The sequence below is a fragment of the Camelus dromedarius genome, chromosome 8 (genome assembly GCF_036321535.1).
Source record: "Camelus dromedarius isolate mCamDro1 chromosome 8, mCamDro1.pat, whole genome shotgun sequence".
Classification (NCBI taxonomy): domain Eukaryota; kingdom Metazoa; phylum Chordata; class Mammalia; order Artiodactyla; family Camelidae; genus Camelus; species Camelus dromedarius.
The window spans coordinates 65,465,638-65,490,494 of record NC_087443.1 but is presented as its reverse complement, the minus strand read 5'-3'; the positions used below and the strand labels follow the sequence as shown (position 1 = coordinate 65,490,494).

The following is a 24,857-nucleotide window of genomic DNA, read 5'->3' as shown; positions in this document are numbered from 1 at the left end:
ACCATTAAACCATAACCTGCAGACTTGGCATCATGCCAGGCTCTGGGCCCGTAGGATTATGAGAAACCTTAAGAAACTAGTTTAGCAGCTCAGCATTAAGTTAGTCTTGCTGCTGCTACTCCCATTCTGATGTTTGACTTTCACTTTAGCAATCCTTTTATCTGATTGTTAATAATCAAACTCTTAATCTCACAGCCACTCTCCACTCACTCTAAAGCAGCCTAAAGCCCTTTCTTGTTTTTCTATCAGGTAACTCCAAATAATTTCAAAATTGAAGATCTATGCCCAAACTCTCTTTCCCATGTCTTGGTTTTAGACCCTTCTATCAATTTCTACTTCTCCCTGAAGCCACCCGACAGGTCACACCTTGGCTTATACTAGGGGATTTCTGATGCCATGCTGATCTCTCTGGTATTAATTTCTCCACCTAGATTTCTACCAATTCTCACCCTTTGCCAAAACACCGTGTCCCTATGCTCTGCCTACAGGCCAGGGTTTGAAACCTACTGTCCAACCTCCCTTATCCCAACATTCCATATACCTGAGCTCTTTCCTATTGCCTGTTGCTAAGAATCTGCCCTGTCCTCAAGGGTCTTGCTGGATTCCAAATCTTTGTCAGGCATGTTTCAGCCACTCCAATTCTGTTACTGACACCATCCTTGTTGGTAATTTAGCTTTAGTGGTTTTTCATTAAACACATTACACCAGAATTTTTAAAAACACAATTTTTAATGAAAATGTTTTTATGGGGAGAGAGCTGTAATGGCCAATAGTCAGCATCTCCTGAGCATCTACAATTATTTAACATTGTTTTTAGAAGGTACCCTGTTTCAACTCCTTTAATCCTCATAATAACCTCAGAGAGATAGATGCTCTTATCATACTCATTTTACAGACAAGGAAACAGCATATAGAAGTTACCTGTCCAAGGTCACACACCAATATCTGGGCAGCTGATATATAAATTCAAGAAGACTGGCTTCAGAACCTGTGTTCTTAACCACTACACTATATTGTATCTCTGCCTTCTACTACCCCATCGCCCCCAATGCCCCATGTTGTTTTCAAATTCTGAGTCATTTCAAATTTACACCTGTTAAGATCTTTTGGTAAACATTTCCAACTTATCCCCTACCCAGCCCCAAATCTAGGTTCTATGTGAACTCTTTGACAAAACATGTTTTCATAGATTGTATTTTCTTACAGTGAAGTTTAATATAAAAGCATGAAGTATAAGGTGTGACACTCAGGAGTTTGATTATTAAATCAATAATAAATAAGTAAAACTCTCTGGTCTTTCACCAAATCTAATCTTCTACAAAGTATAATCTAAACTACAACTATAACTGTGAGCTTTAGTAACAAGTGAGGGGAGTCCTCTGGACCCTAATATCTAGATTATATGTGCCCCACTGTTTCATCTAGAACTGTGTTGGACATTTGCTGCCATATAGGCTTGTCGATTTACAGAGGTCTAGGCTCTGACAGAGTATAAAATAAGGTTTAGCCTTGAAAAATAAGTCTAGTCAATATGAATAAGAACCTTGAAAATATATGCACACATTTTGATATTTTATGGCGATTAATTCACCTAAGAGAAAAGAGGTTGAGATTCTTTTTTGACATGAACAGTGAAGAGAATGGAGATGATGGGAAGATAAAGAGACACAACTCAAGTCTCTAATCCACAGCTTGAAACCAGAGTCTTAATAAAAAGTAAAAAAATCTGAAAGAAGACCTAAAAAGACTAATGTCAAATTCAGGGGATAAGAGAAAGCGTTAAACTCATCATTTAATTTACAGAGGAAAGTTTATAAAAAACGACAGGCTGAAGAATACCTTTGTAAGAACAGAGAAATAAAGCACTTCTAAATCCAAATAACAGTGCTTCCAAGAAATAAATACTGTCTTCCCTAATATTATCTAATTAGAACCAAAAGAGTAATATCTTCAAAATTTAAAGGTCTTAGAATAGGTCTTAAGAACAGAATGTAAGATTTTATTACATCTAATCCTATCCCCTCATTTTTCCATATGAATAAACAGGTCCCAGAGAGAATGTGACTTGTCCAAGTCCCTCAACTTACCTTACTCAGTCAAGACTTTTCACATTATCTAGAGCAGCATATGATACACAGAATGTAGATCGTATGATCTATCAACGTAAGAAAAGATTTAAAAGATGAACTACATTAGAAATTGCTTTAACTAAATGTTTTGGCAACAAACTTATTTCAAAAGCTACTGTACATTAAACAAAATGGTAACTTTCATGAAAAAGAAAAATCACCTAATGCCTCAAGCACCAGTTTTTTGATTTTTAAGGAGTTCGTAGGTATGCCTTCAGAGTTCAAAATGCACAAAACAGTTTTGGTGTGTGTTTTCATTAGGATTTAGACTCATTTATACCATTTTAAAATAATGAGAATGCTTCTCTCTCAAGCTTTCATGGTAATTCACTAGACAGAGTAAACTTTATGACTTAGCTTTCTGTGCCCACTCACACATGCCTGAAGGGTCCACTTAAATTGCTTGCTATATTTTAAACTCAGGCTTGGAGTAGGATTCTTGTTTTTCTGAGGCTCACAAAGACTAGACTCACAGCTTGGTTCTACAGTGCCTATTTAGCTGGACTTAAAGCCTACATCAAGTACTTTATTGTCAAATAAAAAGCAATCATCATGGAGTTTAGTAACTTAAGTGGCTCTCCAGAATTTGGTAAATATTCTGTGTCTACTTTTGATCTCTATTGTCAAGAAAGGGTACAACAGAGTTGTAAAGAGCTGGATGTAAAGTGCTACTTTAAACATCTAAAAGGTAATATGGATACTACAGTCCTTCCGGTTCATGGTTACAAGTGAGAAGCACAAAGCCACCTACCATAATTTTCCAAGCACACCATTTCTTAGTTATTCCCTCCAGTTAAAAAAAAAAAGCAAACGAACAAACAAAAAATTCTGGAGACCCATTTTAAGGGAAAAAAACTATCAGGAATCAGGCTGGCAGTTTCTAAAATTCAGGATCTGAAAATAGGATGGAAAAGGCTTTAAGTATCCCCCACAGACTTTGAGGACAATGATAGCTCTCCCAAACAAAAGCCACTTTCCTGACTGATGCTTTGCTCCCCTTATTTCTCACACTTGGACTGTTTCCCTTGCTCATCTCCATCCATTCAAATCTTAATCCACACTTTGAGGTCTTATTCAAAAGCCAACTCCTTACATGATGGTTTCCCAACCTCCTCCACCAGAACTAGCACTTTTTCCCCTTTAGTGTTCCCAAAGCACTTTGTCGCACTCTGTGTTGCTTTTGAACTATTTGAGTATGTCTGTCTGCCCCAGTAACTGGGTCAACATCTTTTTCTTTTCTTTACTGTCCACTTACAGTTACTTAGTAAGAGTTTTTTAAACTGAGGTGAGTAGGGCTATTGACTCATCATATCCCACTGAGTAAAACCAGGGCAGAGAATCTGGAGCAACTCTTGAAAACTGGGCTAATCATGGTGTGATCAGAATGGCCAAGTACCCAAGATGGTTGAGGCAGTGAATATTGTGACCTGTGTATGAAATATCTTAAGCAGACTTGAAAGAAATCACAAAAAAAGTATGAAGGCATAAAAAGAGCAATTTAAAGAAATCTATGCCTACCACTGTATTCTACTGTATCTGATGCTACAAACTGTCATCTTAAAGTAACCAAAATCAAAACCCTACTTATCCAGTCAATCAGTAATCACTAATTCAGTTGTTAGGTAAAGTGTATAAAGAGATAGAAAGCACAGTTCTAGGTCCTGCCCTTAATAACTTTCCAGTTTAATTACAGAGAACTAAAATTCTCTGCTAAAATTCTTTACTGTCTACAAGGGAAGATAACTGACAGTAGAAGTCAGTTTATGACAAATGCCAAATGAAAGATAAATATAAGATATCCAAGAGTTGTTGGGGATTGCTGATAAACAGAATTCTGGATTAAAATATTAAAAGAAGAAAGATTTCAATGAAGAGGTTAAAGTCTGAATTTCATGATGTATAAAATGAAGTGGTTTGAACTAGATGATCTCTGGGCTTGCCTTCCAAATCTGAAAATTTTATTGCAGTCTTACCACATAATTTAACAGTGACTTGATATTAATTAACCACCCTTTGAATGGAGTTTTCCTCTTAATCATTATGAAAGTAACAGCTTTCAAAAAGCTGTCAGTCCCCAAGTAAGCAGTATCATCAAATTATTTTAAATATAACTATCCAAAACTGAATGGGATTTATCTCCCAAGAGGTTTAATATTTTGGAAGAGAACTTGAGTTGGAGGCTTCTTGTCTTCATGCAAGTTTCTTGCTGTGGTTTCCAAAATTCAAAACAGGCTTTTAAATGGACATTTTTTCATACCCAAAAGATGTATTTGAAATCATTTAATTTATTCTAGTCTCTCTGTGGACAGGAAGTGAATAGAATAAACCAGCAAAAGTTCAGCTCCATTATTAAAGCACTTTTTTTCTTCTTTGTTCCTTTTAACTGTCATGGCTTTTGTATCCAGCAGTTACTGATGGTCAAATGTATTCTGAAGCCCAGCCAAAGTTTTTTTTTTTTAGGGCAACACTCAAAACAAAGCAAATATTGGCTTAGTTATGACACTTGTTGTTCTAATACATTAATAGCCTATTGTCCACTGTGGTTGTCTCAACAAGATAATACATTGAAAAACATCATTTCCTGATAGGAAGTGAATTCCCACTGTGTGTCACAGGCCCCCAGCCAAAAGCTGGGCTCTCAAGGAGAAAAAGCAGTCCCTTCTGGGATTGCATACATAACAGACCAGAGTAATGATCAGACTTCTTCTCTCTCTTGTTTAAAATGGCTTTCTCCTTCAGCTCAAATTACAATCTATTTGACTGATTTTGCTGTCCTAAGACTGTTTTTCTAAAATGATTTCAAATGTTTTAGACAAAGTTTGTTCAACATCCTGTAGGCAGCAGTATCCTGTATATTTTTAACTACGGACAATTTCCTTTGTCATAAATGCCACAACGGATAAGGTAACTTAACAAAGATGATATCAGGATGTGTCACCAAGACATAGGGTGACCATTTTCAAGGTTAGTTTCATATAAGCAATTGTTTAAGCCACTACAATATATGAGGCCCAATAATTTCAACAGTAGGCAAAAATTGGGGCTGAATTAATCCAAGCACCACAAGTTTGTTTAGAATTTGACTAGTGAGAAACTTGATGTCACTGGGATATCCACACATGGAAGAAGTAACTGTCACTGCCCTAACAAGACATTAATATTCCTTTTTAAATACTGAAAGTATACTTTTTTCCCACTTATTTTCACATGCAAACCGTCCCCCACCCAAACCCCAGGCCAAGAAAATGTCTTTTTATCTTCCTGTTGTAATTATACAAATCAAACGATGAAGTTCTTACTCCATTTTGCTTTCAGGACAGCTGTCATTTGACAGAATTATAAGAACAAAGTTGTGAAACAGGTAATGCTAAACATCCTCTTGTGATGCAGCAAAAATTCCTGCTTCTGTTACTTTATAACTTTGCTGTGTAACTTGGTAACTTTGCTGGCAGGGTGGTAGTGTACAGCTCACCTCTAAGGCTGCTTCCTAGGCATCAAATCCGAAAACTTTAGCTATGTCAAGCAATGTCAATTTTAGCATTCAATCAAACAAGCAGATGTATTAGAGGACTAGAAAGTGAAAACAATTTAAACAAGGGGACTGAAGCCAAGTTTCAAAGCCTTTAGAATTAACTCTGAATGGTCGGATTCATTGAAAATTACAAGGATCCATTTTAAAAACAAACATCACCTCACTCAATCTTTTCCTCAAGTATTCAAGCTTGATAAAAGGATTTGCTTTTCTTCTGGAGTGGGTTTTATATTTTTGAAAGTGATTTTTCACAAAAGGAGACTTTATGTAAAATGCAGTATAATATTCAACTTCTCTTCCTTTACATTCTTAAACTCTCAAATAGCTTAGGCCATAAGGCAGGTCAAATAAATTACAGATCACATAATATCGACAAAAGATGTTTTTAATTTAAATAACAGACACTTCATATAATTTGGGTTATATAGCTTAAGCTGATATTCAAAAAAATACTATATTACAGTTGGAAGGGGCATTAAAACTTATCTATTTCAACCTCTCATTTTATAGATAGTAAAAATGAGGATCAAGGAAGTTAAGTGACCCACCCCACAATCTCACACTCCAGTTACTAGACTTTGATCCCAATGTTATTTCATTAAGCTGCTGAAAAATGACTCCAAGGGCACTCATGAATGGCTGGGACAGCGGGGCCTACTTTAGATGTTCCAGCCAGAGGAAGAGAAGTTAGTGAGGGGTTTGTCCACTTCCATACTGCACCATCACCCCTTTCTGATAGCATCTGGGTTCTGGATTCTGTCCCAAAATGGAGGTAGGAGAGAGAACTGATAACCTAAATGTATCTGAAAGGAGAGAAAGAGAACAACTTGGAAATAATCCAGATATCTATCAAAAGATGATTAAATTACAGTATATCCATCCATATACTGAAGCACCATACCATCATTAAAAAGAATGAGGTTGATACATAATGGTATGTGTAGTATAATTTAATTTGGATTTTTTAAAAAGATGTCCACTCATATTCATAGAAAAATTCTGGAAAAATGGAGAAGAAACTTCCCACTAGGAAGCAGGACTCAGAGATTAGAGTAAGAGACATTTTGTTGTATGCCCTCTATATTGTTTCTTTTTTACCATGTGCATTTTTTAAGTTATAAAATTAATACTTTTTAGAAGTACATTAAAGCAGAGAAGGGAACTTCTTTAGACCCCCGGGAAAGCTCTGATAAGGAACACAAAGATGGGGTCTGTCAAGGGTAATTTGATACTTTACACCTAATCTACATCCAATCTATGTGACACATAATTTAATTCTCTAGAAAAGACTTCCTAACCCTTTTCATGTCAGTTTGTATATTAGTTTTCACTAATTCAGTGTGCATAAATAAGATAAAATTTGTACAGCATATTGGAGTAAAGAGGAGGGGTTTTGGGAGGGGCAGCTATATAATAGGGCTAAGTGAAAAAAAATCACTCCATTTTCTCTATGTTACATAATTATTACAAGAAAAATAAGAAAAGGTATAAATTGGAGATATTTACTGACTTTCTCAAAAAGTTCCAAATAAAATCTATTTAGAAAACCTAATTTCAATATTTAACAACAAACTAGTTGGGGCAAGCTTTGCTCTGGAGCAGCTATAAAAGTCTAAGAGTAACTGTATTCTCCTCAAGTTCAAAGGGCCAGGAGAGGTAATCTAGTTCAGTGGATTGAAACAAACATTTTAAAAAATGAATTAGAACAAGAAATACAGCAGTGTGTTTTTTTGTGCTGTTAAGACAAAATTAATTGGTGTGTATATGGTGCATGTATCAGGTCACAATGCAAAATATATTAAAAAAAAAAAAAAAAGACTGAGAGCCACTTACCCAAAGCTGTACAACTAATAAGTGTACAGTGAGTTTAGGCAATGTTTAATGAAATGTCTACATAACACCTGTGGTGAGAGGTTTACCTAGTTCCAGCTTAGAATTTTATGTTCTTGTTGAGGAGATGATTTATATACCTATATATCTAATTGCTCAGATATTAAACAATAAATTTCTAAAACTTCTGAGATACACAGTTTGTTTAAAGCAAAGCTTTAGTTTTAATGTCATTTATAAGAATTATTCTGGGTTAAGATCTAAACATTTTGTCTCAATTCTAATACATACATTCCCTTCAGCATTTCTGGAATAGGCATGCATCTTTTACAAAGAGAATTAGGGTATTCTAAGCTGGAAAAAATCTTAGAGAGCTGATCCAAATCCCTAATTTTACAGGTGAAGAAACTTGTGCCCAAGTAGTAACTTCTCGATTCTCAGACTAGCGATTTTTTTTTCTGATACCATGCTTTTACTTTATTCTTATATCCTTATGATGTTAGAAAATAGGTAAATACAATTACTACCAAGTTGCAAAGAGGAAGCTGAAGGAAATGCTAGGATGTCTAAGTCACAAAAGGATGACACAATGCCACCCCTGCAAGCTTTACAGAAATCTGCCGTTTTCAAAAGTCACCTTTGATTTCAGCTGAGGCAAATGACTGAACTTGCTTGTACTGAATGGGTGTGTCTACCCCACAAGGGTACACGGTGAACATGCATGAGAGAAAAACAACAGCACACACATCACAGAGTACAGCCTCTCTCTCAACATGCTCACTTTGGCCAGTGCATAATTAAATACTTCACAGACATTTAAAATCCAACTACAAACAGAACTCCAGTATGTGAGAAGAAGACAAGTTAGACCCATTTGCAAAGAAAAAACTGCTGAACATGGCTCTCAATGAATAACAATAAATCTCCTATAGTTCAACTTACCGTTCACGTCACAAACTCTAGAAAGAACACTGAGGCACAGACAAGGCATGGAACAGAACTTTGGGCTGCAGCCTTCCCCAACTCTTCTGACAAATACCCAACAGCAGAAGGACAAAGCATCATTATGACAGAAATAAAGGCTCTTTAGATACTGCCTTTTTTTAATTCAATGAACCCACTCTTACACACAAAGTTCATGTCACGATGTTTCGAAATACAGTACTGCCAGATTATGCTACCAATGGGTCCAATAAATTCAGTGCAAAACACTACTTTAAGCATTTTAATCTTAAATAATTAGCACATTTGGGAAACTACCAGTATTTTCTTTAAACAGTCAATGTCACCCCCAAAACAATTAAGAACAACAATAATTCAATAAACTGTTCAAGAAAAAAAAAGGCAGATAAGTAAACCAGTAGGAAAAAATTTAGTTAAGGGATAAAGCCACAGGCTCCTCCCCAAGAAGAATATTGCACATTACCAGCAGCTGGCACAAAATTAATCATCTGTCTTATCTGTGCTTCTCCCAAGCTGTGAACTATCAGTATTATAATAGACAATTTTGTACTTACTTACCAAAAAAAATGGAAGCTGCTGTACATTTCTTAAGCTGGTTTTTGTGTGGCAATTCTCATGCAATGCTGCCCTAAAAATGAACTTTGTTTTAAACAGTGAGATATCCACACGGTGCGGTTAGAGCAAGGGTGGAGCCCACTCTGGGGGAAACAACACACCCAGGCAGATTTCAGTGAGAGCAAACTGCACGTTAATATTGCCACAACATTTTTCAGGGCCTCAGAGTCAAAATTAATTGGTTAATCCTCTTCAAAGAAACAGAGGGAAAGTTCATGTTTGTAGATCAGCTTTCCTGCCATGGAATGAAACATAGACATTTCCTTTTTGTGAAGAAAGTAAAAAAAAAAAAGGCAAGGTAGATCACCCAGCTCAACCAACAGAATGTTAGGTGGAAGTGCTCTACTATAAAGGAAGTCCAACGATGCCAACTTCTAAGTTTAGCAACAGCAGCTTCTGCATATCTCAAGGTGTCAGCAACATTGCTTACTCTAGAACTTGACTTTGGCCTATTTGGCCAAGACAGGGGACCCAAACATCAATAAGCATTACCTCTCCTTCTCTACCAGGGCTCTAGCTCTCCTGGCAATGCACAAACACTAAAAATATTTTCTCATCAACTAACTAGCAAGAGCTGCCTCCAAGAATAAGGGATTTAACTTATGGACTTGCTTTGCTATAATATTGAAATTAACACACAAACAGGAAATCACTTTGAAGAAAATCACTAATAGGCATAATATGCTTTAAACATTTTTTGTGATCACCCACTCTTTCAAATAATTCCATATGTTTTGATTTAAAGAATTTCTTTTCTGACTCATTTCTAAATAAGATATTCAGTAGGATGTATTTATACTGTCTAAAAATCTTTAATAGTGTCTAAAATTTCAGTTATTGAAACTATTACTAAACATTTGATTATTGTTCAAGGTGATTTTAACTACTACTTCCAGTATATGCACAGAGACACAACCAACAGTTACTTTTAATTGAACTCCTATAACCCATGAAATAAAAAATAGGTTTCTCAGTGGAATACTCAAGCATATAAAAAATTAGTTATATAATCATTTACATAGAATTTAAAACTAACAATGGAAAAAGCTTTGGGAAAAGACCAGGAAAATATTTTTAATGATACATGTTGTCATATTACCCTCTCCAACTGCTACTCCCTCACATTGGAACAATAAACCAGTTTGGAGTATTAAACATTTCAATATTTTGAGAGATGGCCTAGAGCATCTTCTTTCAGGATCCTGGGGGTAGGTACTAACTGATCTAGCCTTTTGTTGGATTATGAGGCCACTCTTACCATATGATAAGTTAACCCATTCCAAAATACTCCTTTTATAGTCTAAGTATCTGATACAATTATTTTTTCAACCATATATGTAATTATGGATCACCTGCTGCCATCCCTTGCTCTTCCCCACCTAACCTCCAAACTGAACAACACAAAAGTAGCAGTTGGATATTACATTATATTTGAAGAATCCCATCTTGATACTTTTTGGATTTGCACTGCTGGAAATGTCTGTTTTCAAGTCAAACTTCACTTTCACAGCTGCAAAGGAAATGACAAGAGAAGAAAAACACAGCCAATATATATCAGCAATTAATTCCATCCACAACTGCCCAGCTGTTTGTGCATGGAAGAATCAGTCTGTTTCCTTTTGGGGCTTTCACCACTGAAAATTGATACTGCACATTCAGAGACACAAGCTGTTTGTAACATGTCAGGAATGTGCACAAGATCACACAGGGTTGAAGAGACAAAATGAAATCCAGATCTAGTTTTCTTGGGACTTGCCAGTATTATTTCATAGCTTAAAAAAAAACAAACAAAAAAAAAACAAACAAAAAAAAAACCAAAGCAAAGAAAAAGACACCATAAAAACACCTCAATCACAAAGAGAGCAAAATACATTAAAAAAAATTCTCCCTTCTGAATACCACTCTTCCAGTAGAGGAAAATCTGCCAATGACATCAGACTTAGTATCAAGAATAGACACTCTGATTTATTGGCATAGACAAGGTGTCACATTCTTAGGAATCCACATGCCCCCAATTCGTTAAATCCAGCCAATACTTTTTGGACTACATAGCTGCTTGCCCAATGTGTAGTTAGTCTCCTAAAAAAAAAAACCCTTATAAACAAGAAAAGTTGTTGGGAACCAGTGCTTTCACCACAGTCCTGCAGAAAAGCAAGTTTTTCTTGGTTAGCTCAGACACTATTTGGCATCCATATACACCTGCCTATTTCAGGGATTCATGTAAATTTACAGATTCAATCTTCTAGGGTAACTCTCAAGTAATCAAATTTCTCCTTCCCTCTCCCCATCAGTTTTGTGGGTTTTAAATAAAAATAGTCTTTACTAAGTGCCAGAGGCTTTACAACTATAGTATGTGTTCATGTGCAACTCAAGAAGGAAGAACTCCCCTTCCCTCCCTGCCCTCCAATTCCAATTTTATCTTGAATATTTGTTTCATTTAAATCTTGTAAAATGTCATTTTGTTATACTGTATTTTCAAAAACACAGTATGTCAAATAACTTGCGCTTTCAGTATTAAAAATGACTTGTGATTAATTATTGTTATGAAAGTTAGAGAAAAGAAAATGACATTTTTAGAAGAAAATAATTCAAAGCATATTTTAGCTATTTTACTGGGTTTTTATAAGAAACTAGGTATCCCTATGATTGAATTCATTGTTCTAAGCACCTCCCCTCCCCTCTTTTGCTGCACAAGAGTTCATGTGCTAATGCCAGAATGTTTTCAAACACAACTTAGATGGGACACTCAATTTGGGCACTACTAGGGGAAGAACTGAAGAGAAGAAAAGCTCTCTGGTCCAAAAACGAACGACATTTTATAATCTTCAGAATGAAGACTCTCTCAAGTGCCGGAACACAAACCAGCACAATGAGAGGTTGTCTCCAAGTAAAGTGCTGTAAGAGCATGTAGTGTGTTTTGTTAAAAGAAATATAAGGCATCTCAAACATGTGGTAGACTGAAAACAAAGCACAAAATCAAAAAAGTTTTTCCCTTAACAAACGTCATCTGATCAAGGATGTGTCTGGGGCAGGAGACGGGAGGAGAACAAAGTTTAACCTCTGGCTCATGGTGACTCCTAGAAATATGTATAATTGTTAGTGACTCAAACAGTGACAGAGATGAATTTTGCTTGGCAAGCTTTAGCTCTGTGGGACATTCAGACTAGTTTGAAATGTCTAAGGGAAGGAACCTCCCTACCTACAGGGCTGGCTAAGGAAAGAAAAAGTCTTTCTGAGCTGTTTAAATCGGGTAACTTAAACTCATGGTACTCTAACTAAAGCCTTGGGTGGCATTAACAAAGACCCTTCAAGAGAGGAACTCATTTTTAAAGTGATTTTTTTCCCCTCAACAATTTATTATAATATTTAATACTGATATATATGTATTTATTATGTTATTCTTAAGAATTTGACATATACACCAAATTTTAAAGAATTTTAAAGAGAGCACCATATATGCACTACCTAGATTCTATCATTAACACTGTTACTATACTTATCACATATCTCTTCATCTGTCCATTCTCCTTTCCATCCATTAATGTATCTTATCTTTCAGGTATTTTAAAGTAAATTACAAGCATCAGTATACTTCCCCCTAAATACTTCCGCATGCTTATCATTACCTAGAGTTCAATATTTGCTTACGACTTTTTTCTTTTGATGTACAATTTACATACAATGAAATGCAGAAAAGTAAGTGTACACTTGTATATCCAGTTCCTGTCAAGATACAGAACATGACCTTCACCCAAGAAAATTCCCTCATGCCTCTTCCCAGGCAATCCCCTTCTCCCACTTCCCCAGAGACAATCATTATTTTGATTTTAAAAGTGTTTTAAACAACCTCAAGTAGTCATGCCTTTGCAACCTGTGCATCAGAATATTCTCCACTACAAATAGATGGAAGAAGCCTAAGAAGAAATCATAAAGTTAAAAAGAAGTGGAGACTCATCTGCTCCAATTACTTAATCTCTTAGGTGAAGGAAAAAAACCTTAAAGTCTTGGCTGCCTGTACCAGTCACCCAACTAACCAGTCAGTAATTTACTGGATGGGCCTAGTTGAAGGCTCTTAGGCAGCAGCGCTACACTTCATTTTAGGATGAAGAGAGCAGAAGCTTTGGAGATAATGCTGGCTCAGAGGAAGAGGTCAACCACTTACAGGCTCTGCATCTTAAACATCTTTTTTTTGGTTTTGGCTTTTTAAACGCTGTTGAATCTCAGTTCTCTCATCTGCAAAACAAGGAAAATCTTAACTCGTAAAGTTGTATGGATTAAAAGAGAGAACCTTTGTAAAGTGCCTGGCATCTAGTAAGTGATCAAAGGAAGGAAACCCAGGAATCGGAGGGAAAACTGACAGTACAAAGTATAGTTCAAGGACATGCACTTTCCCATATTGCTCCTAAGTTCTTGTGCTACCCTATATTTGCTCTCATTTTGCATATATGAGAGTTGTTCACATTTGAGAGAAAAAAAAAGGCTACTACTTTTCTGTTTACCTCTATGACAGAACTGAGTGGTAGGAGGAGGAAAGCATAGACTTCTGACTTCGTAGCGATGACGGATACCTTATATTTTTACCTGTGTATGTATATACAGCTCCCTTTGCCTGGAGTGATCTTCCTTTTATCCACCAAATGAAAATTCAAGGCCCAGTTAAAATCTAACCTACTTTCCTGATCTACTCCAAACAAATTGAAAGCTCCTTCATCCGTGTTGCCATAATGCTGTAAATAACAGCATTACAGAACTCTACATACCAGCTGGCTGCTTCTATGTGTTTCCGCTACTTGAATGGGAGCATTTCTGTACCCCAAAGCCTAGCCCAGAGCCTAGCACACTGAAACCATCCCTAAGTATGTCCTGAATGGACATGCCTGGGTAAGTGGGTAGTTATGATAAAAGTAGCAAAACGACTAAGGCTGAACACTTAAAAGGAAAGGAAAGCACCAGAAAAAAGGAGGGCAGGGAGATGATCATAGAGCATATTAAAAGGCATGAAATTAAAAAAGAGATTAGAAGCCAACTGTGTGCAAACTTTTGTGTTCTCAGAGAAGTGACTGCCACTAAGCAGTTAAAGTGCCACTAGAGTAACTCAGACTGCTGTGTGCTTTATATCCTTATCCCGTGTACTACCCACAACAACCCTATCAGGCAGTAACGTTATGTTCCTTTTACAGACCAGAGTACTGGGACTCAAAGAGGTTAAGCAAATAAGGTCACACAACTAGTAGCAATGGAGAGAAAAAGCAGAGCAGTGATTTTTCATTACAAGTCGTTTTCATATGAGACCAATTTTACACACAGTGTGAGGAGGTTCTGGGTTAAAGAAAACCCAGACAGTTGAGAGGCAACCAAATAGTACAAGAGATTCAAAGGAAAAAAAGGCCTGGACAAAACATAAAAGAAACAGCTGAGGCAGTAAGAGGTGTGTGAGTTCTAAGTAGGAATTTATCTTTTCAGGACAGTCCGCCAGCCCGGAGTTATGAAACGTAAGCGAGAGATAGCCCTAGAATCCGTGGGAGTGCTAAAGAGTAGTGCTTACCCTCGCGTGGCTTTTCACCCCAAACGAACTGTTCTCAAAGGTGATGATACAACATGGATAACTCTTTGGCAGAAATGCTGACCATGGTGTTCATGCTTCAGGAGATACAGAGAGCCTTGCCAAGCTGGTAAAATGAACTCTCTTCTTCGGGCATCTCTGGCTACAGTCTATAATTTCTCCTTTAAGAACACCCTGGTTTTGTCTCCCTGGCAAAGATGGATTTATAACAGAAAACCTCCTAGAAGCCTCCACCATGACGTTTAAAGCCTTAAGTCCCACAGCCTCTGGCTCAACCCTAACACAGCACTCATTACACTGATTCACAAGTGCCTGTTCACTGACAGAGTTGTCACACATGCTATGAGAAGTGACAGGGCAGAGCCCCTCAGTTCAAAAAATATTACAGATGGTAAATGAATAATGTCCTTTCCCTATTTAATATTTGATAGATGGTTATTTGTTAAAAGAGGTAATACAAGGGGGGAGGGTATAGCTCAAGTGGTAGAGCGCATGCTTAGCATGCATGAGGTCTTGGGTTCAATACCCAGTACCTCCATTAAAAAAAATTAAAAATAAGCCTAATTACCTACGCCCCCCCAAAAGAATTAAAAACAGAACAAAACGAAAAAGAGGTAATACAAGATCTAAAGAGGAAGTAATTACAGAAAAATCATAGTATAGAAAAGGTTGGGAATGAGATATGGTTAATGTTCAAAGTAAGTTTTTTCTGGATTAAAAAAATGTATTCAATATACAATGATTGGTGAGTCAAGCCTAATAAAGCTGAGGTTGAACTTCAGTAAAACATTAGGTCTAAAAGACTAGGCATTATTCCAATTTTAAACAAAAATTAACCAAACTAGTGAGCTTGTATTATATCTGGAGGTTGCCAAACTTCAAGTGGAAAAAAATGTGGCTTTGACTCAACCATGGCATAGTAAGTCCAAAAACAATGCATTTTATTAACCTTTTAGAAGATGACAAAGGCGTCATTGAAAAAAAACCCCACAGAATAGAAAGTGAAGTGTGAATATTTATGTGCTATTAAAAAATCTGCATTCACATATAATTTTTGCTTTGGAGAAAAGTCCAAAAACAGAGCAGAAAACAAGTAAAAATAAAATATAAAATGGCTACACAACATATGAAACATTCATAACAAATGCAATTTCTTGTTAAAAACATTACTTTTGTTCTGATCTGCTCCATCTAAGGGTATGGGACTACTACAGCCACTGTTGCTTTTTCTAAATATGAGAAAAAAAATCTCTTTAGTTGGAGAAATATTTCAAATAATTTACTCAGTGAAAAAAGCCATACCAATTTTTTTTTTCAATCTCGGAAAATTTAAGTATTCTCATCCCCCAAATTCAAGTATTTAGCTTCAAACACTGTTAAGATTGGTAAGTGGCCAAGTTGACAAATCACATGACTTTCCGAACTAATATTCTTACCTCTCCAGAGCTTGCTCTGGAACACGTGCCACCTATCCATGACAAGAACTACAGCCCATCCTCTAAAGCTAAAAAAGCTTCAAATCCCCAAATACTACCATAAACTCTTTCTGAGACAGGCAAGAAAGAGGTTTAGAAATTTTCTCCCCACCTTCACTACCATTTCTCAACCCCTCCTGCTTCACCTGCCCTCAGTGAAAGTATCTTCAGATGGTTGTAGATTTGCTAACTTTCTATTTCCTCAAACTGACAGCATGATAGGAGATTTAATTAAAACAAAACACAAAAACAAAAGTGGCCCATAAACACATCTCTTCTTCACATTTTAGAGGCACTTCAGTTTACTGCATTATATTTCCTGCCCCCAAGTATTACTAAAGTTGGAGAATATCAACTTGTTCTGTGCCAAATCTATAGCTGTACTGATTTTAGATTTAAAATTTTTTTCTTTAAATTCTAAGGTGGTTAGTCAATTTATCAACTAATCTTTCTACTTTTCTGCTTAAATTCATTTATTCTTTTAATAGCAATTCATTCAACGCCTGTTATATGCTACAAGTGAGGAGGTCGTACAGCTGGAGAATGCAAAAAGTGAATGAGACATGACCCCTAATTCTAAAATACTAGCAACGTAGACATAGTGGGTTTGGGGGAGGAAGAAAGGAGATACAGCTTCTTAAAGAATTATACAGTACACTGTGTTTCTGTGTTATAATAGATGTATTACAGACTCAGAGAAAGGAGCCAATTTGAAAGGTTCCTGGGAAGTTACATTGGAGCATGGCCTTAAAAGAATGAGTAGGTATGGGGGATGGAGGGTAAAAAGATATGCAGGGACAACATACTTCTTAACAAACCTCTACCACATGGCTTTACTTTAAATAAAAGTATCACGGATTGCAACAAACACAAAAAGGAAATAAAAACTGTCACTAGTTAATAGCTTGCAGCGGCTTATATAATTTAAGCAAGAGGAACCCTGCAATCTACTAGCAAACCATAGTTTTGTGTCTTGTGCTTTTGCTTTCACACTAATCTTTTGACTTGCATGCTAAGAAAAGAAACTCAAAAGCCATTTATATCCAATGCTTGTTCTTACACTGCACTAACTAATGACTTAGAAATAATTAAGACCAATTATCTTGAAGGCAGTCAAACTGCAATCTGCTACCATATCATCATGAAAGGAGGCTTAAGAATGTTCTAGGCTAATACCAAAGTCAGTAAACAAAGACATGGTCAACCTGGCACAGATACACCATACCCTATGGGTTCAAAGCCTTAATAGTACCAAGTATAAGCATAGTAGATTTAATGGGAGGGCCTAGGAAGAAAAGAGAAAAGCACAATTGATCACAAGCATTGTGATTGTGTTTGTAAGGCTCCTAAATGCTCAAGTTCACTGGCCCAGGAAGGTGCTGATGCCTACAAGAAAGATTACTTTTGTGGATTGGAAAATTTGACTAATCTGATGAAAGGTGAAAAGAATGCCATGTTAAATTGCTGAGAACAGACCACCCATTTTGATTAAGTTATTACTGATGTGAAAATGCCATAAGGTTAACATTTAAGATACGTTTCCAAATGAAAAAGGAAGAAAAAAAAGATGTTTTCATATCAAAGTACTTTTAAGTAACAAATTCCCCATTTTTATGGAGAATATTATTATAAAGATCATCATTTACAACACACACGACATGACAACAAGTAATAAAATCTAAAACAGAAAAATTTAAGTAGGATCACTTAATATTATGTGAATTCCTAAAAGATTCCTTGCCAGGTTATTTTAAATAGTAATCTCCCCTGCATTTAACATATTATATTAGGATACAGCCACCTTTTTAGAGCACCTGTTTTACATAAAGCAAGGGCTGTCTACTTTATATTCATGAATTCACACCTATAACAACTAAGCTCTGACAAAAAAGAAAAAAAAACTGTTGCAAAATGTTCAAACTGAGAGGTTTAATCCTAGTGTAGGAATTCCTCAGTGAAATACGTATCTTTGGACAGTGTTTAAGTAACTTCCTCAGAATATTTAGAGAAAGAACAAATCACCAACAACCTCATGAGAACTGCTCCTGAGCCTCTGAGAAGGGAGGTGACTAGAGCAGCACAAACACTGGGTGGAAGAGGGAAAAGGAGGAGCTAAGAAAAGCAGATGAAGAGACATCTAAGGAGCCACGAGTGATGAGATAAGGAAGATCAAGTAACCGTGGCAGCAGTACACACCCAGGCCCCACAGGCAGCCGCAGGGCTTACTTCAAGGGGGTGGAATGCTGTGAGCAAGTAAACAATTTTGGTTTTGTTTAACTGAAAGGTTGAGCAACCCTACAAGTGGGAGAAGGAAAAAGAAGAGGTGTTTTTTTTTAACACAGAGTAAGTTAGGATATGATAAATGGCTAACACTTTAAAAATTTTTAAACAACAAAAGAGAGTATCTTATATATGAACATGAAAAATTGAGACCTTTGAGGAAAAACACTATAAAGCCCATGGAAATCCAGAGCTGCATTATTTATTGATTGTCATGATAAAGCCTTTTATCCTGTGGACTGTGCCATCCTTCAAACAAGAAGATCCCCACAAAGCTCACTGACAAGCATTGTGGGGGATGTGGGTCAGTGTAGTTTTTCTTTACTCCAACTTTCAATTTGGCAGCTTATAGAAACAATTCTCAATGGCTGAGTTTTTAAAGCTTACTCCAAGATAAGCAGGACTGTGACTCCAGTGGGCTATTTCCAAGTTGCCAAGCCATTAATCTAAAACAGCTCTCAAATCCTTTAAACTGATTCCTGCTGGTCCAGTATAATAAATGATATGGTGTTTTAAATAAAAAGGGGAGGGCGATGGGGAAAAGAAGGCCCAAACTAGTACCTCTGGAGTTGCTATTAAGTTTAAAAAAACTTGAAGTAGAATCACTATGTAATATACATTTACTACCATATTTTTCCAATTGTGTGGCTAGAAATTATAGAAAGGATTTTTCATAGGCCTTCTCCCAGAAGCAAATTACTTTCTTCAATTTCAAGTTTAATACTTATTTATTACATTTGCCACACCCCCAGAAATAAAAGCTAAAAGCAACCCCCTTCAAAACAAGAGATATTTCAAGCTTTTTGCAGATGATTTACATTAATCACATCTGTTCATTCTTCTAGGCATTAATTAATACCTTCCTACAGGAATTGGAAAAGGGACATTGTAGATTCAAGTATTTGCCTTTGCCATGACATAAAAGATGTACCTGATAAACCAAGTAAGCCATCAGCGTCCCTCGACAGTGTCTTTAGTACCATCAGAACAGAGCAACCAGCGGCAGTTTTAGCATTCTGACTCACCGGTTTAAAAACAAGAATTTGTAGCTAGGGTTCAAAGGAGCAAACTTCTTTCAATATAAAGTCATTATGTAGATCATACCACTATTAAGAAATACTCATAGAAATAAATATTCTTTTATTTCAGTAATTTTAAAAACCGAGACATTTAATTACATCACAAAACAATATAAACATACATCACAAAGCAGTATAAACAGTTAAAAACTTATGAAAGAATTCCTAATCACAGTCAGTCAATTTACCAGGGAGAATAGGATCAAAAGGAAAAAATAAAAGTTGCCTGCCCTTCTGAAAATGATGAGCTCAACATTGTGAAGAGAAAATTGCTAAATTAGAAATCAGATTTTAAGTTACAACTTACGGGGGTAGAGAGTTCTTTCTGCAAAGTAGGGAGTTGTTATTAGACCCCCATCCCCCCCAACCCCCACATAAAGCCAGAATCTTGAAGGGTAATACCCTCAGTTTAAAAGGTAGACAAAAAAAAAAAAAAACTGTTCACAAACAAAGGGAATTTAAAACACACCCCCCCCCCCAAAAGCCTTATCTGTCTTTTCTAGGACAATGAATAGGAAAAGAAAAGTCTCCCGTGAGAATCTGTAACTACCGGTTTATCCTCCCAAGAATTTGAGACTTGAATTTACATACCAGCATGGTCCAGAAAACTCCATGCCAGGAAAGTAACCTAAAGTGGTCTTAGGTTGGTAGTCCCCACCCAGATATCTGGCAAAAAGGAAACAGATCCTGTCTGGAGAAAGATGCATTCAAAACAGACTACCTAAGGATTCCCAAAGATAAAACCCTGCCAAGTTCAAAATTCAGAATTACAAAGCACATGAGTAAACCAACCACATTAAACAAAAAATCAGCAGAAACAACAGAGTAGAATTTGATACCTCCCCCACCCCCAGAACCGCAGACAATGGAATACTGAGATATAGACTATAAAATAAGTATTTTTTACAATGTTAAAAATATTTAGAAGCAAGAGACAGAAACAAGATGTTATAAAGGAAGACCAGTAGATTTGTAAAATTACTGATATAATAATTGAAAAAAACCTTAATGAATAGATTAAAAGTAGAATAGACCCAAGTGGAAAGAGAATAAACTGCAATACAGATTTGAAAAAACTAGCCAGACTGAAGCACAGAGAGACAAAGAAAGGGAGTATGTACAAGATAGACTAAGAGGCACAGCGAGTAAAGAAGTCGATATACTCGACAGAGTTCCTAAAGAGGAAACAGAAAGGGGAAAGAGGTCATGCTCAAGGAGATCAGGACTAGAAAATTTCCAGAGCTGTTCAGAGACAAATCACCTGTAAAGGACTAACAATTAGCTTTGCAGTAGACTTCAAAAGAAAAAAATAAGTAAAAGTTGTTAAGACACAGAAATAATATTTCCAAAGTGCTGAGAGAAGGTAACTGTCAGTCTAGAATTGTATATCAAACAAAACTTATCAAGGGTAAGTAAAATAAACACTGTCTCACTAAAGTGTCCTCTAAACTCATTAAAGGAACTTTCAAAGGATTAATTTTAGAAAGAAATAAAGACTGGAAGTAAGACCTGAGATAGAGGAGTGAGCGAAGAAATTCGTAAACAAGTAATTTTTAAAATGCTATATAAAACAATAGCAATACAAATGCAGGGGGTTAAAAAGAAGGAGGAACTAAAATCTTGGTCAAAAGCATCACATAAAATGGGAATGGAGAGTAAGAGTTAAAGTGTTTTAAGATCCTTGCATTGTTCACAAGGGGAGAGAGCGCTATTACCTTTATCTGGAATATTTTCAAAACCACTAAAAATCAGTAATAGTAAAAAAAGACAATCTAATTCTGCCTATTAGTAAAAGATCTGAACAGGCACTTCACAAAAGAGACTCTCTAAGTGACCAATAATTTACATAAAGAAATAACCATCATCATCGGTCATTAGGGAAATACAAATTAAAACCACAGTGAGATACTGCTATCTACCTACAAATATGTTTAAAATGAAAACAAAAATAAAACCCAAAAAACTGTTACTACCATGTATTGGAAAGAAGGCGGAGCATCTGGAACTCTCAAACACTACAAGTTCTTGTGCAATTAGTATAAATATTTTGGAAAACTGGCATTACCTACAAAAGCTGGACATGCACCTGCCCTGTAATCCAGCCACTCCTCTCCAAGGAATACATCCAGTAGAAATGCATATACATGAACACCAAAAATATACACAAAGATGTTCATGGCAGAATTGTTTTTAATAGCCAAAACCTGGAAATAATCTGAATGTCCATCAACAAAATGGATTATTGTACATTCCTAGTGAGGATGAGCTATTGTAACATGCAACAGCATGGACGAGTTTCACAAAAAAAAAAATGTTGAGCAAAATAAGCCAGATACAAAAGAGGAGATATTGAATGATTCCATTTATACAAAATTCAGAAGCAGGCAATGCCAACCTATGGTATGTCAGCATTAGGGCTACCATGCAGGGAGTGGGTAATGCCTGAGAAGGAACATCAGGGTGTTTCTGGTATTCAGTTTCCTGATCTAGGCGAGGTTACACAGTGTTCATTTTGTACATATTCATCAAGCTTCACCTTATGATGTGTGCACTTTTATGTTTGTATGTTATGTTAAACTTCATTTAAAGGTTTATCTGAAAAAATTTAGACAATTTATAAGAGAAAAGATTCCTTTCTTTCTGTAGCAAAAGCTTAAAACTTGATGTGATCTCTTCCATTGGCTCTCCAGAAATACTGTTAAATCCTCTTTTTCACAAACCAAAGCATTTTCCTAATTTAATCTAAGAAATAATCCAAGCTCTTCTACACGCTAAATTGTATATTTCCTATAAAAACAAGAATTAAGCAATCCATATAATTTTAACTGCTCAGTATGAGGCATAATAAATTAAGAGATTCTCAAAGAATTAAGTCACAAAACAGTATACTCTTACTTTATCACATTAACAATACAATGAATGGACTGAAATGGACAGTGTAACTTAAATGATCACAATGTTCAATCACTGTGGCCAATGCAACATTAAAGAATTAACACATTCCACTGTCTGAATGTATTCAACAGTTTCTCCCATCTTCAGATACTAATACCATTTTTCAGTGATTAGAAACATTTCCAACATGCTCACAAAACATTTAAATATAAAATAAGACTCAGTCATTTAAAAATTGACGTTCAAAACTAAATAATCACATAAAACAAAACCAAAAAGCTGTATGTAATTACTGATGCACAGCAAATAATCAGGAATTCTTTGTTTCTCTTTATCATATTTTCTACTGGGTTAAGATTCTGAAATTTCTATCCAAAACTAACACATTTCAGTGCTATACCATCTTGCCCTATCATAAGAGAGTTTTCTGGATTCTTATTGTACAGAAACTTTATGTTCATGTTATTCTACTTTTGCCTAACATTATTTCATCTCACAGTGCAAGAATCTGATAGAGAATATGATGTGGAAATCTATCTCTGTTGGCAGATGGCTATTTTCTGGTGTTATCAAAGAGCAAAGACTGGGAAAAGGATTCCTAAAAAAAATTGGAAGATTCAGTCTCATTCAGTAATTTATTAAAATTGCACACCATTTTGAAAACTTTTGTGGTTTGTAATTCATACTTTAAAACATATAAAGGATAGTTTTTTTATTTTGTTTTGTTTTTGGTGAAGGAAAGTACAGCCTTTATTGCAAGGCCAAGCAAGAAGAATAGGCAGCTCATGTTCAAAAGACCCGAACTCCTTGATGGATGGGTTTTTAAAGACAGTGTGAGGGAGAGGGTAACAGGGTGCATGACCACTTATGCACACTTTTCTCATTGGTTGATGGTGAGGTAACAGGGTGATGTTTCAGCAATCTCAGTCATCAAACTTCTGGTTCCAACTGATCTGGGATCTATGCACTGGTGAGGTTTGTATTCTTGATAATAAAAATCTAGTCGTCAACAGAACCAGGATCTAGTTCTAGTTCTAACTCTATTTCTAACTCACAGCACGATTTTGGCTAATTTACTCAGTCTTTCTGGACCCAAGTTTCCTCAACTGCAAATGAGGGGACTGAATTAGATACCCTTGAAGATTTCATACAATGTTAACATTCTATGATGAGTTTGATGAAAAATTTAACTCAGACTAGAAATTTACATGAATGATTATACTACCCAGATAAAGATAATGCAGAAACACAAGAGAAAAAGCATATACAAATATTACGTTGTACATCTAAAATGAATATACTGTTGTATGTCAATTATACTTCAGTAAAATACATATATATGTATTTTAAAAAAGCAAATTGTTAATTCTCCATTAGGCAGTCCATTTGTTGTGGTAGATCTCCATGCAAATTGATATTCCTTATTACTCTACAAGCAACTGGATTTCATCTGCGTATTACAGCATTTATGTGCGCTACAGTAATTTTACTCGATGTTAGGTATAGTGCCAATTTGCTTCACTCCTTACAAAAATACTTCTTGAAGATGCTTTCATTCTGTGTTCCTAAAGTAAGGCTTAACTTAGACTTCCCCAAGACCAACTAGTAGTAAGACGAAAAAAAAAAAAATTCTTTTCATACTGTGCTACACCAACAAAAGTGTCAGCCATAAGCCCCTGTCCACTATCTACAATGTCAGGAGGCCATCAGCATTACCTGTGTCTACTTTGGCTGTAATTTGTGGCTCTGTTGGGTAAGCTTCACCATCTGGAACACTGTGGCTTCATCATCTGGAACACTGTGGCTTCATCCTTTTAAGTCAAAAAGCTCAACTGGCTTCTTTCCACCTTTCATATTTGGAGGTAATAGCCATTAATACAATGAGAGACAACTGCATTCTGTCCTAGTAGAGAGCTCGTGCTCCCTAAATGTCAAATACAGCTGAAAGGACCTAAAAGGTCATCTTGTCCAATCCTCTCTTTTCACCTGTGAGAATTCAGGTCACTACCTAAGGTCACACAGAATACTTATCTCCTGACTTCAGCCCAGTACTCCTTCCACTCTTATCATAAAAGTTAAAGTTGCCATTCAGGAAAGAATGCTCAGATCAGAATCCTCTCTCCTGTGGAACTTGTTGATTATCATTCCGCTGAATCATCAATGAAACATTTCCACTGCAAATGAGATGAAATATTGAAAAACATTTCCAAGCTATCTGTCCAATATCAAGAAACAAATTTGCACTAATGAGAGCAACTTACTAGCATATTAGGCCTAAACATACATTAGACTACAAAAATCCTAAGGAAGGAAGGTGCTCTGAGTAATTAGTATTGTTCTAGTGGCAATCAAAGATTTTTAGGGTGGTAAGGGATAAAAGAAGAAACATCCTGAGGTTTTTCTAAAGCCTTGAGAGAACAAAATAGTGGAATGGTTAGAATACAGAGCAAGTATTTGATTCTTTATAAAGGAATTGTGTGGTTTATAAAAGAAATA

General features: G+C 36.0%; 1 protein-coding gene across 11 annotated transcripts in view; it reads right to left on the bottom strand.

Moving 5' to 3' along the window:
- The window catches only part of ADD3 (adducin 3), a 116,348-nt gene that overhangs the window by 43,338 nt on the left and 48,153 nt on the right, over nucleotides 1–24,857 (bottom strand). The window contains exons 1-2 of one of the 11 annotated variants that reach the window (XM_010983277.3): nucleotides 9,013–9,092; nucleotides 2,088–2,155 (exon numbers count right to left, since the gene is read on the bottom strand). The exons of 8 other annotated variants lie outside the window; for them this stretch is intronic. The gene's annotated coding sequence lies outside the window, so the exon portion shown is untranslated. Of the gene's footprint in view, nucleotides 1–2,087; nucleotides 2,156–8,433; nucleotides 8,509–9,012; nucleotides 9,367–24,857 lie in introns of those variants that run through there. 2 more of the 11 variants (XM_031461732.2, XM_031461733.2) reach the window with 2 other exon arrangements.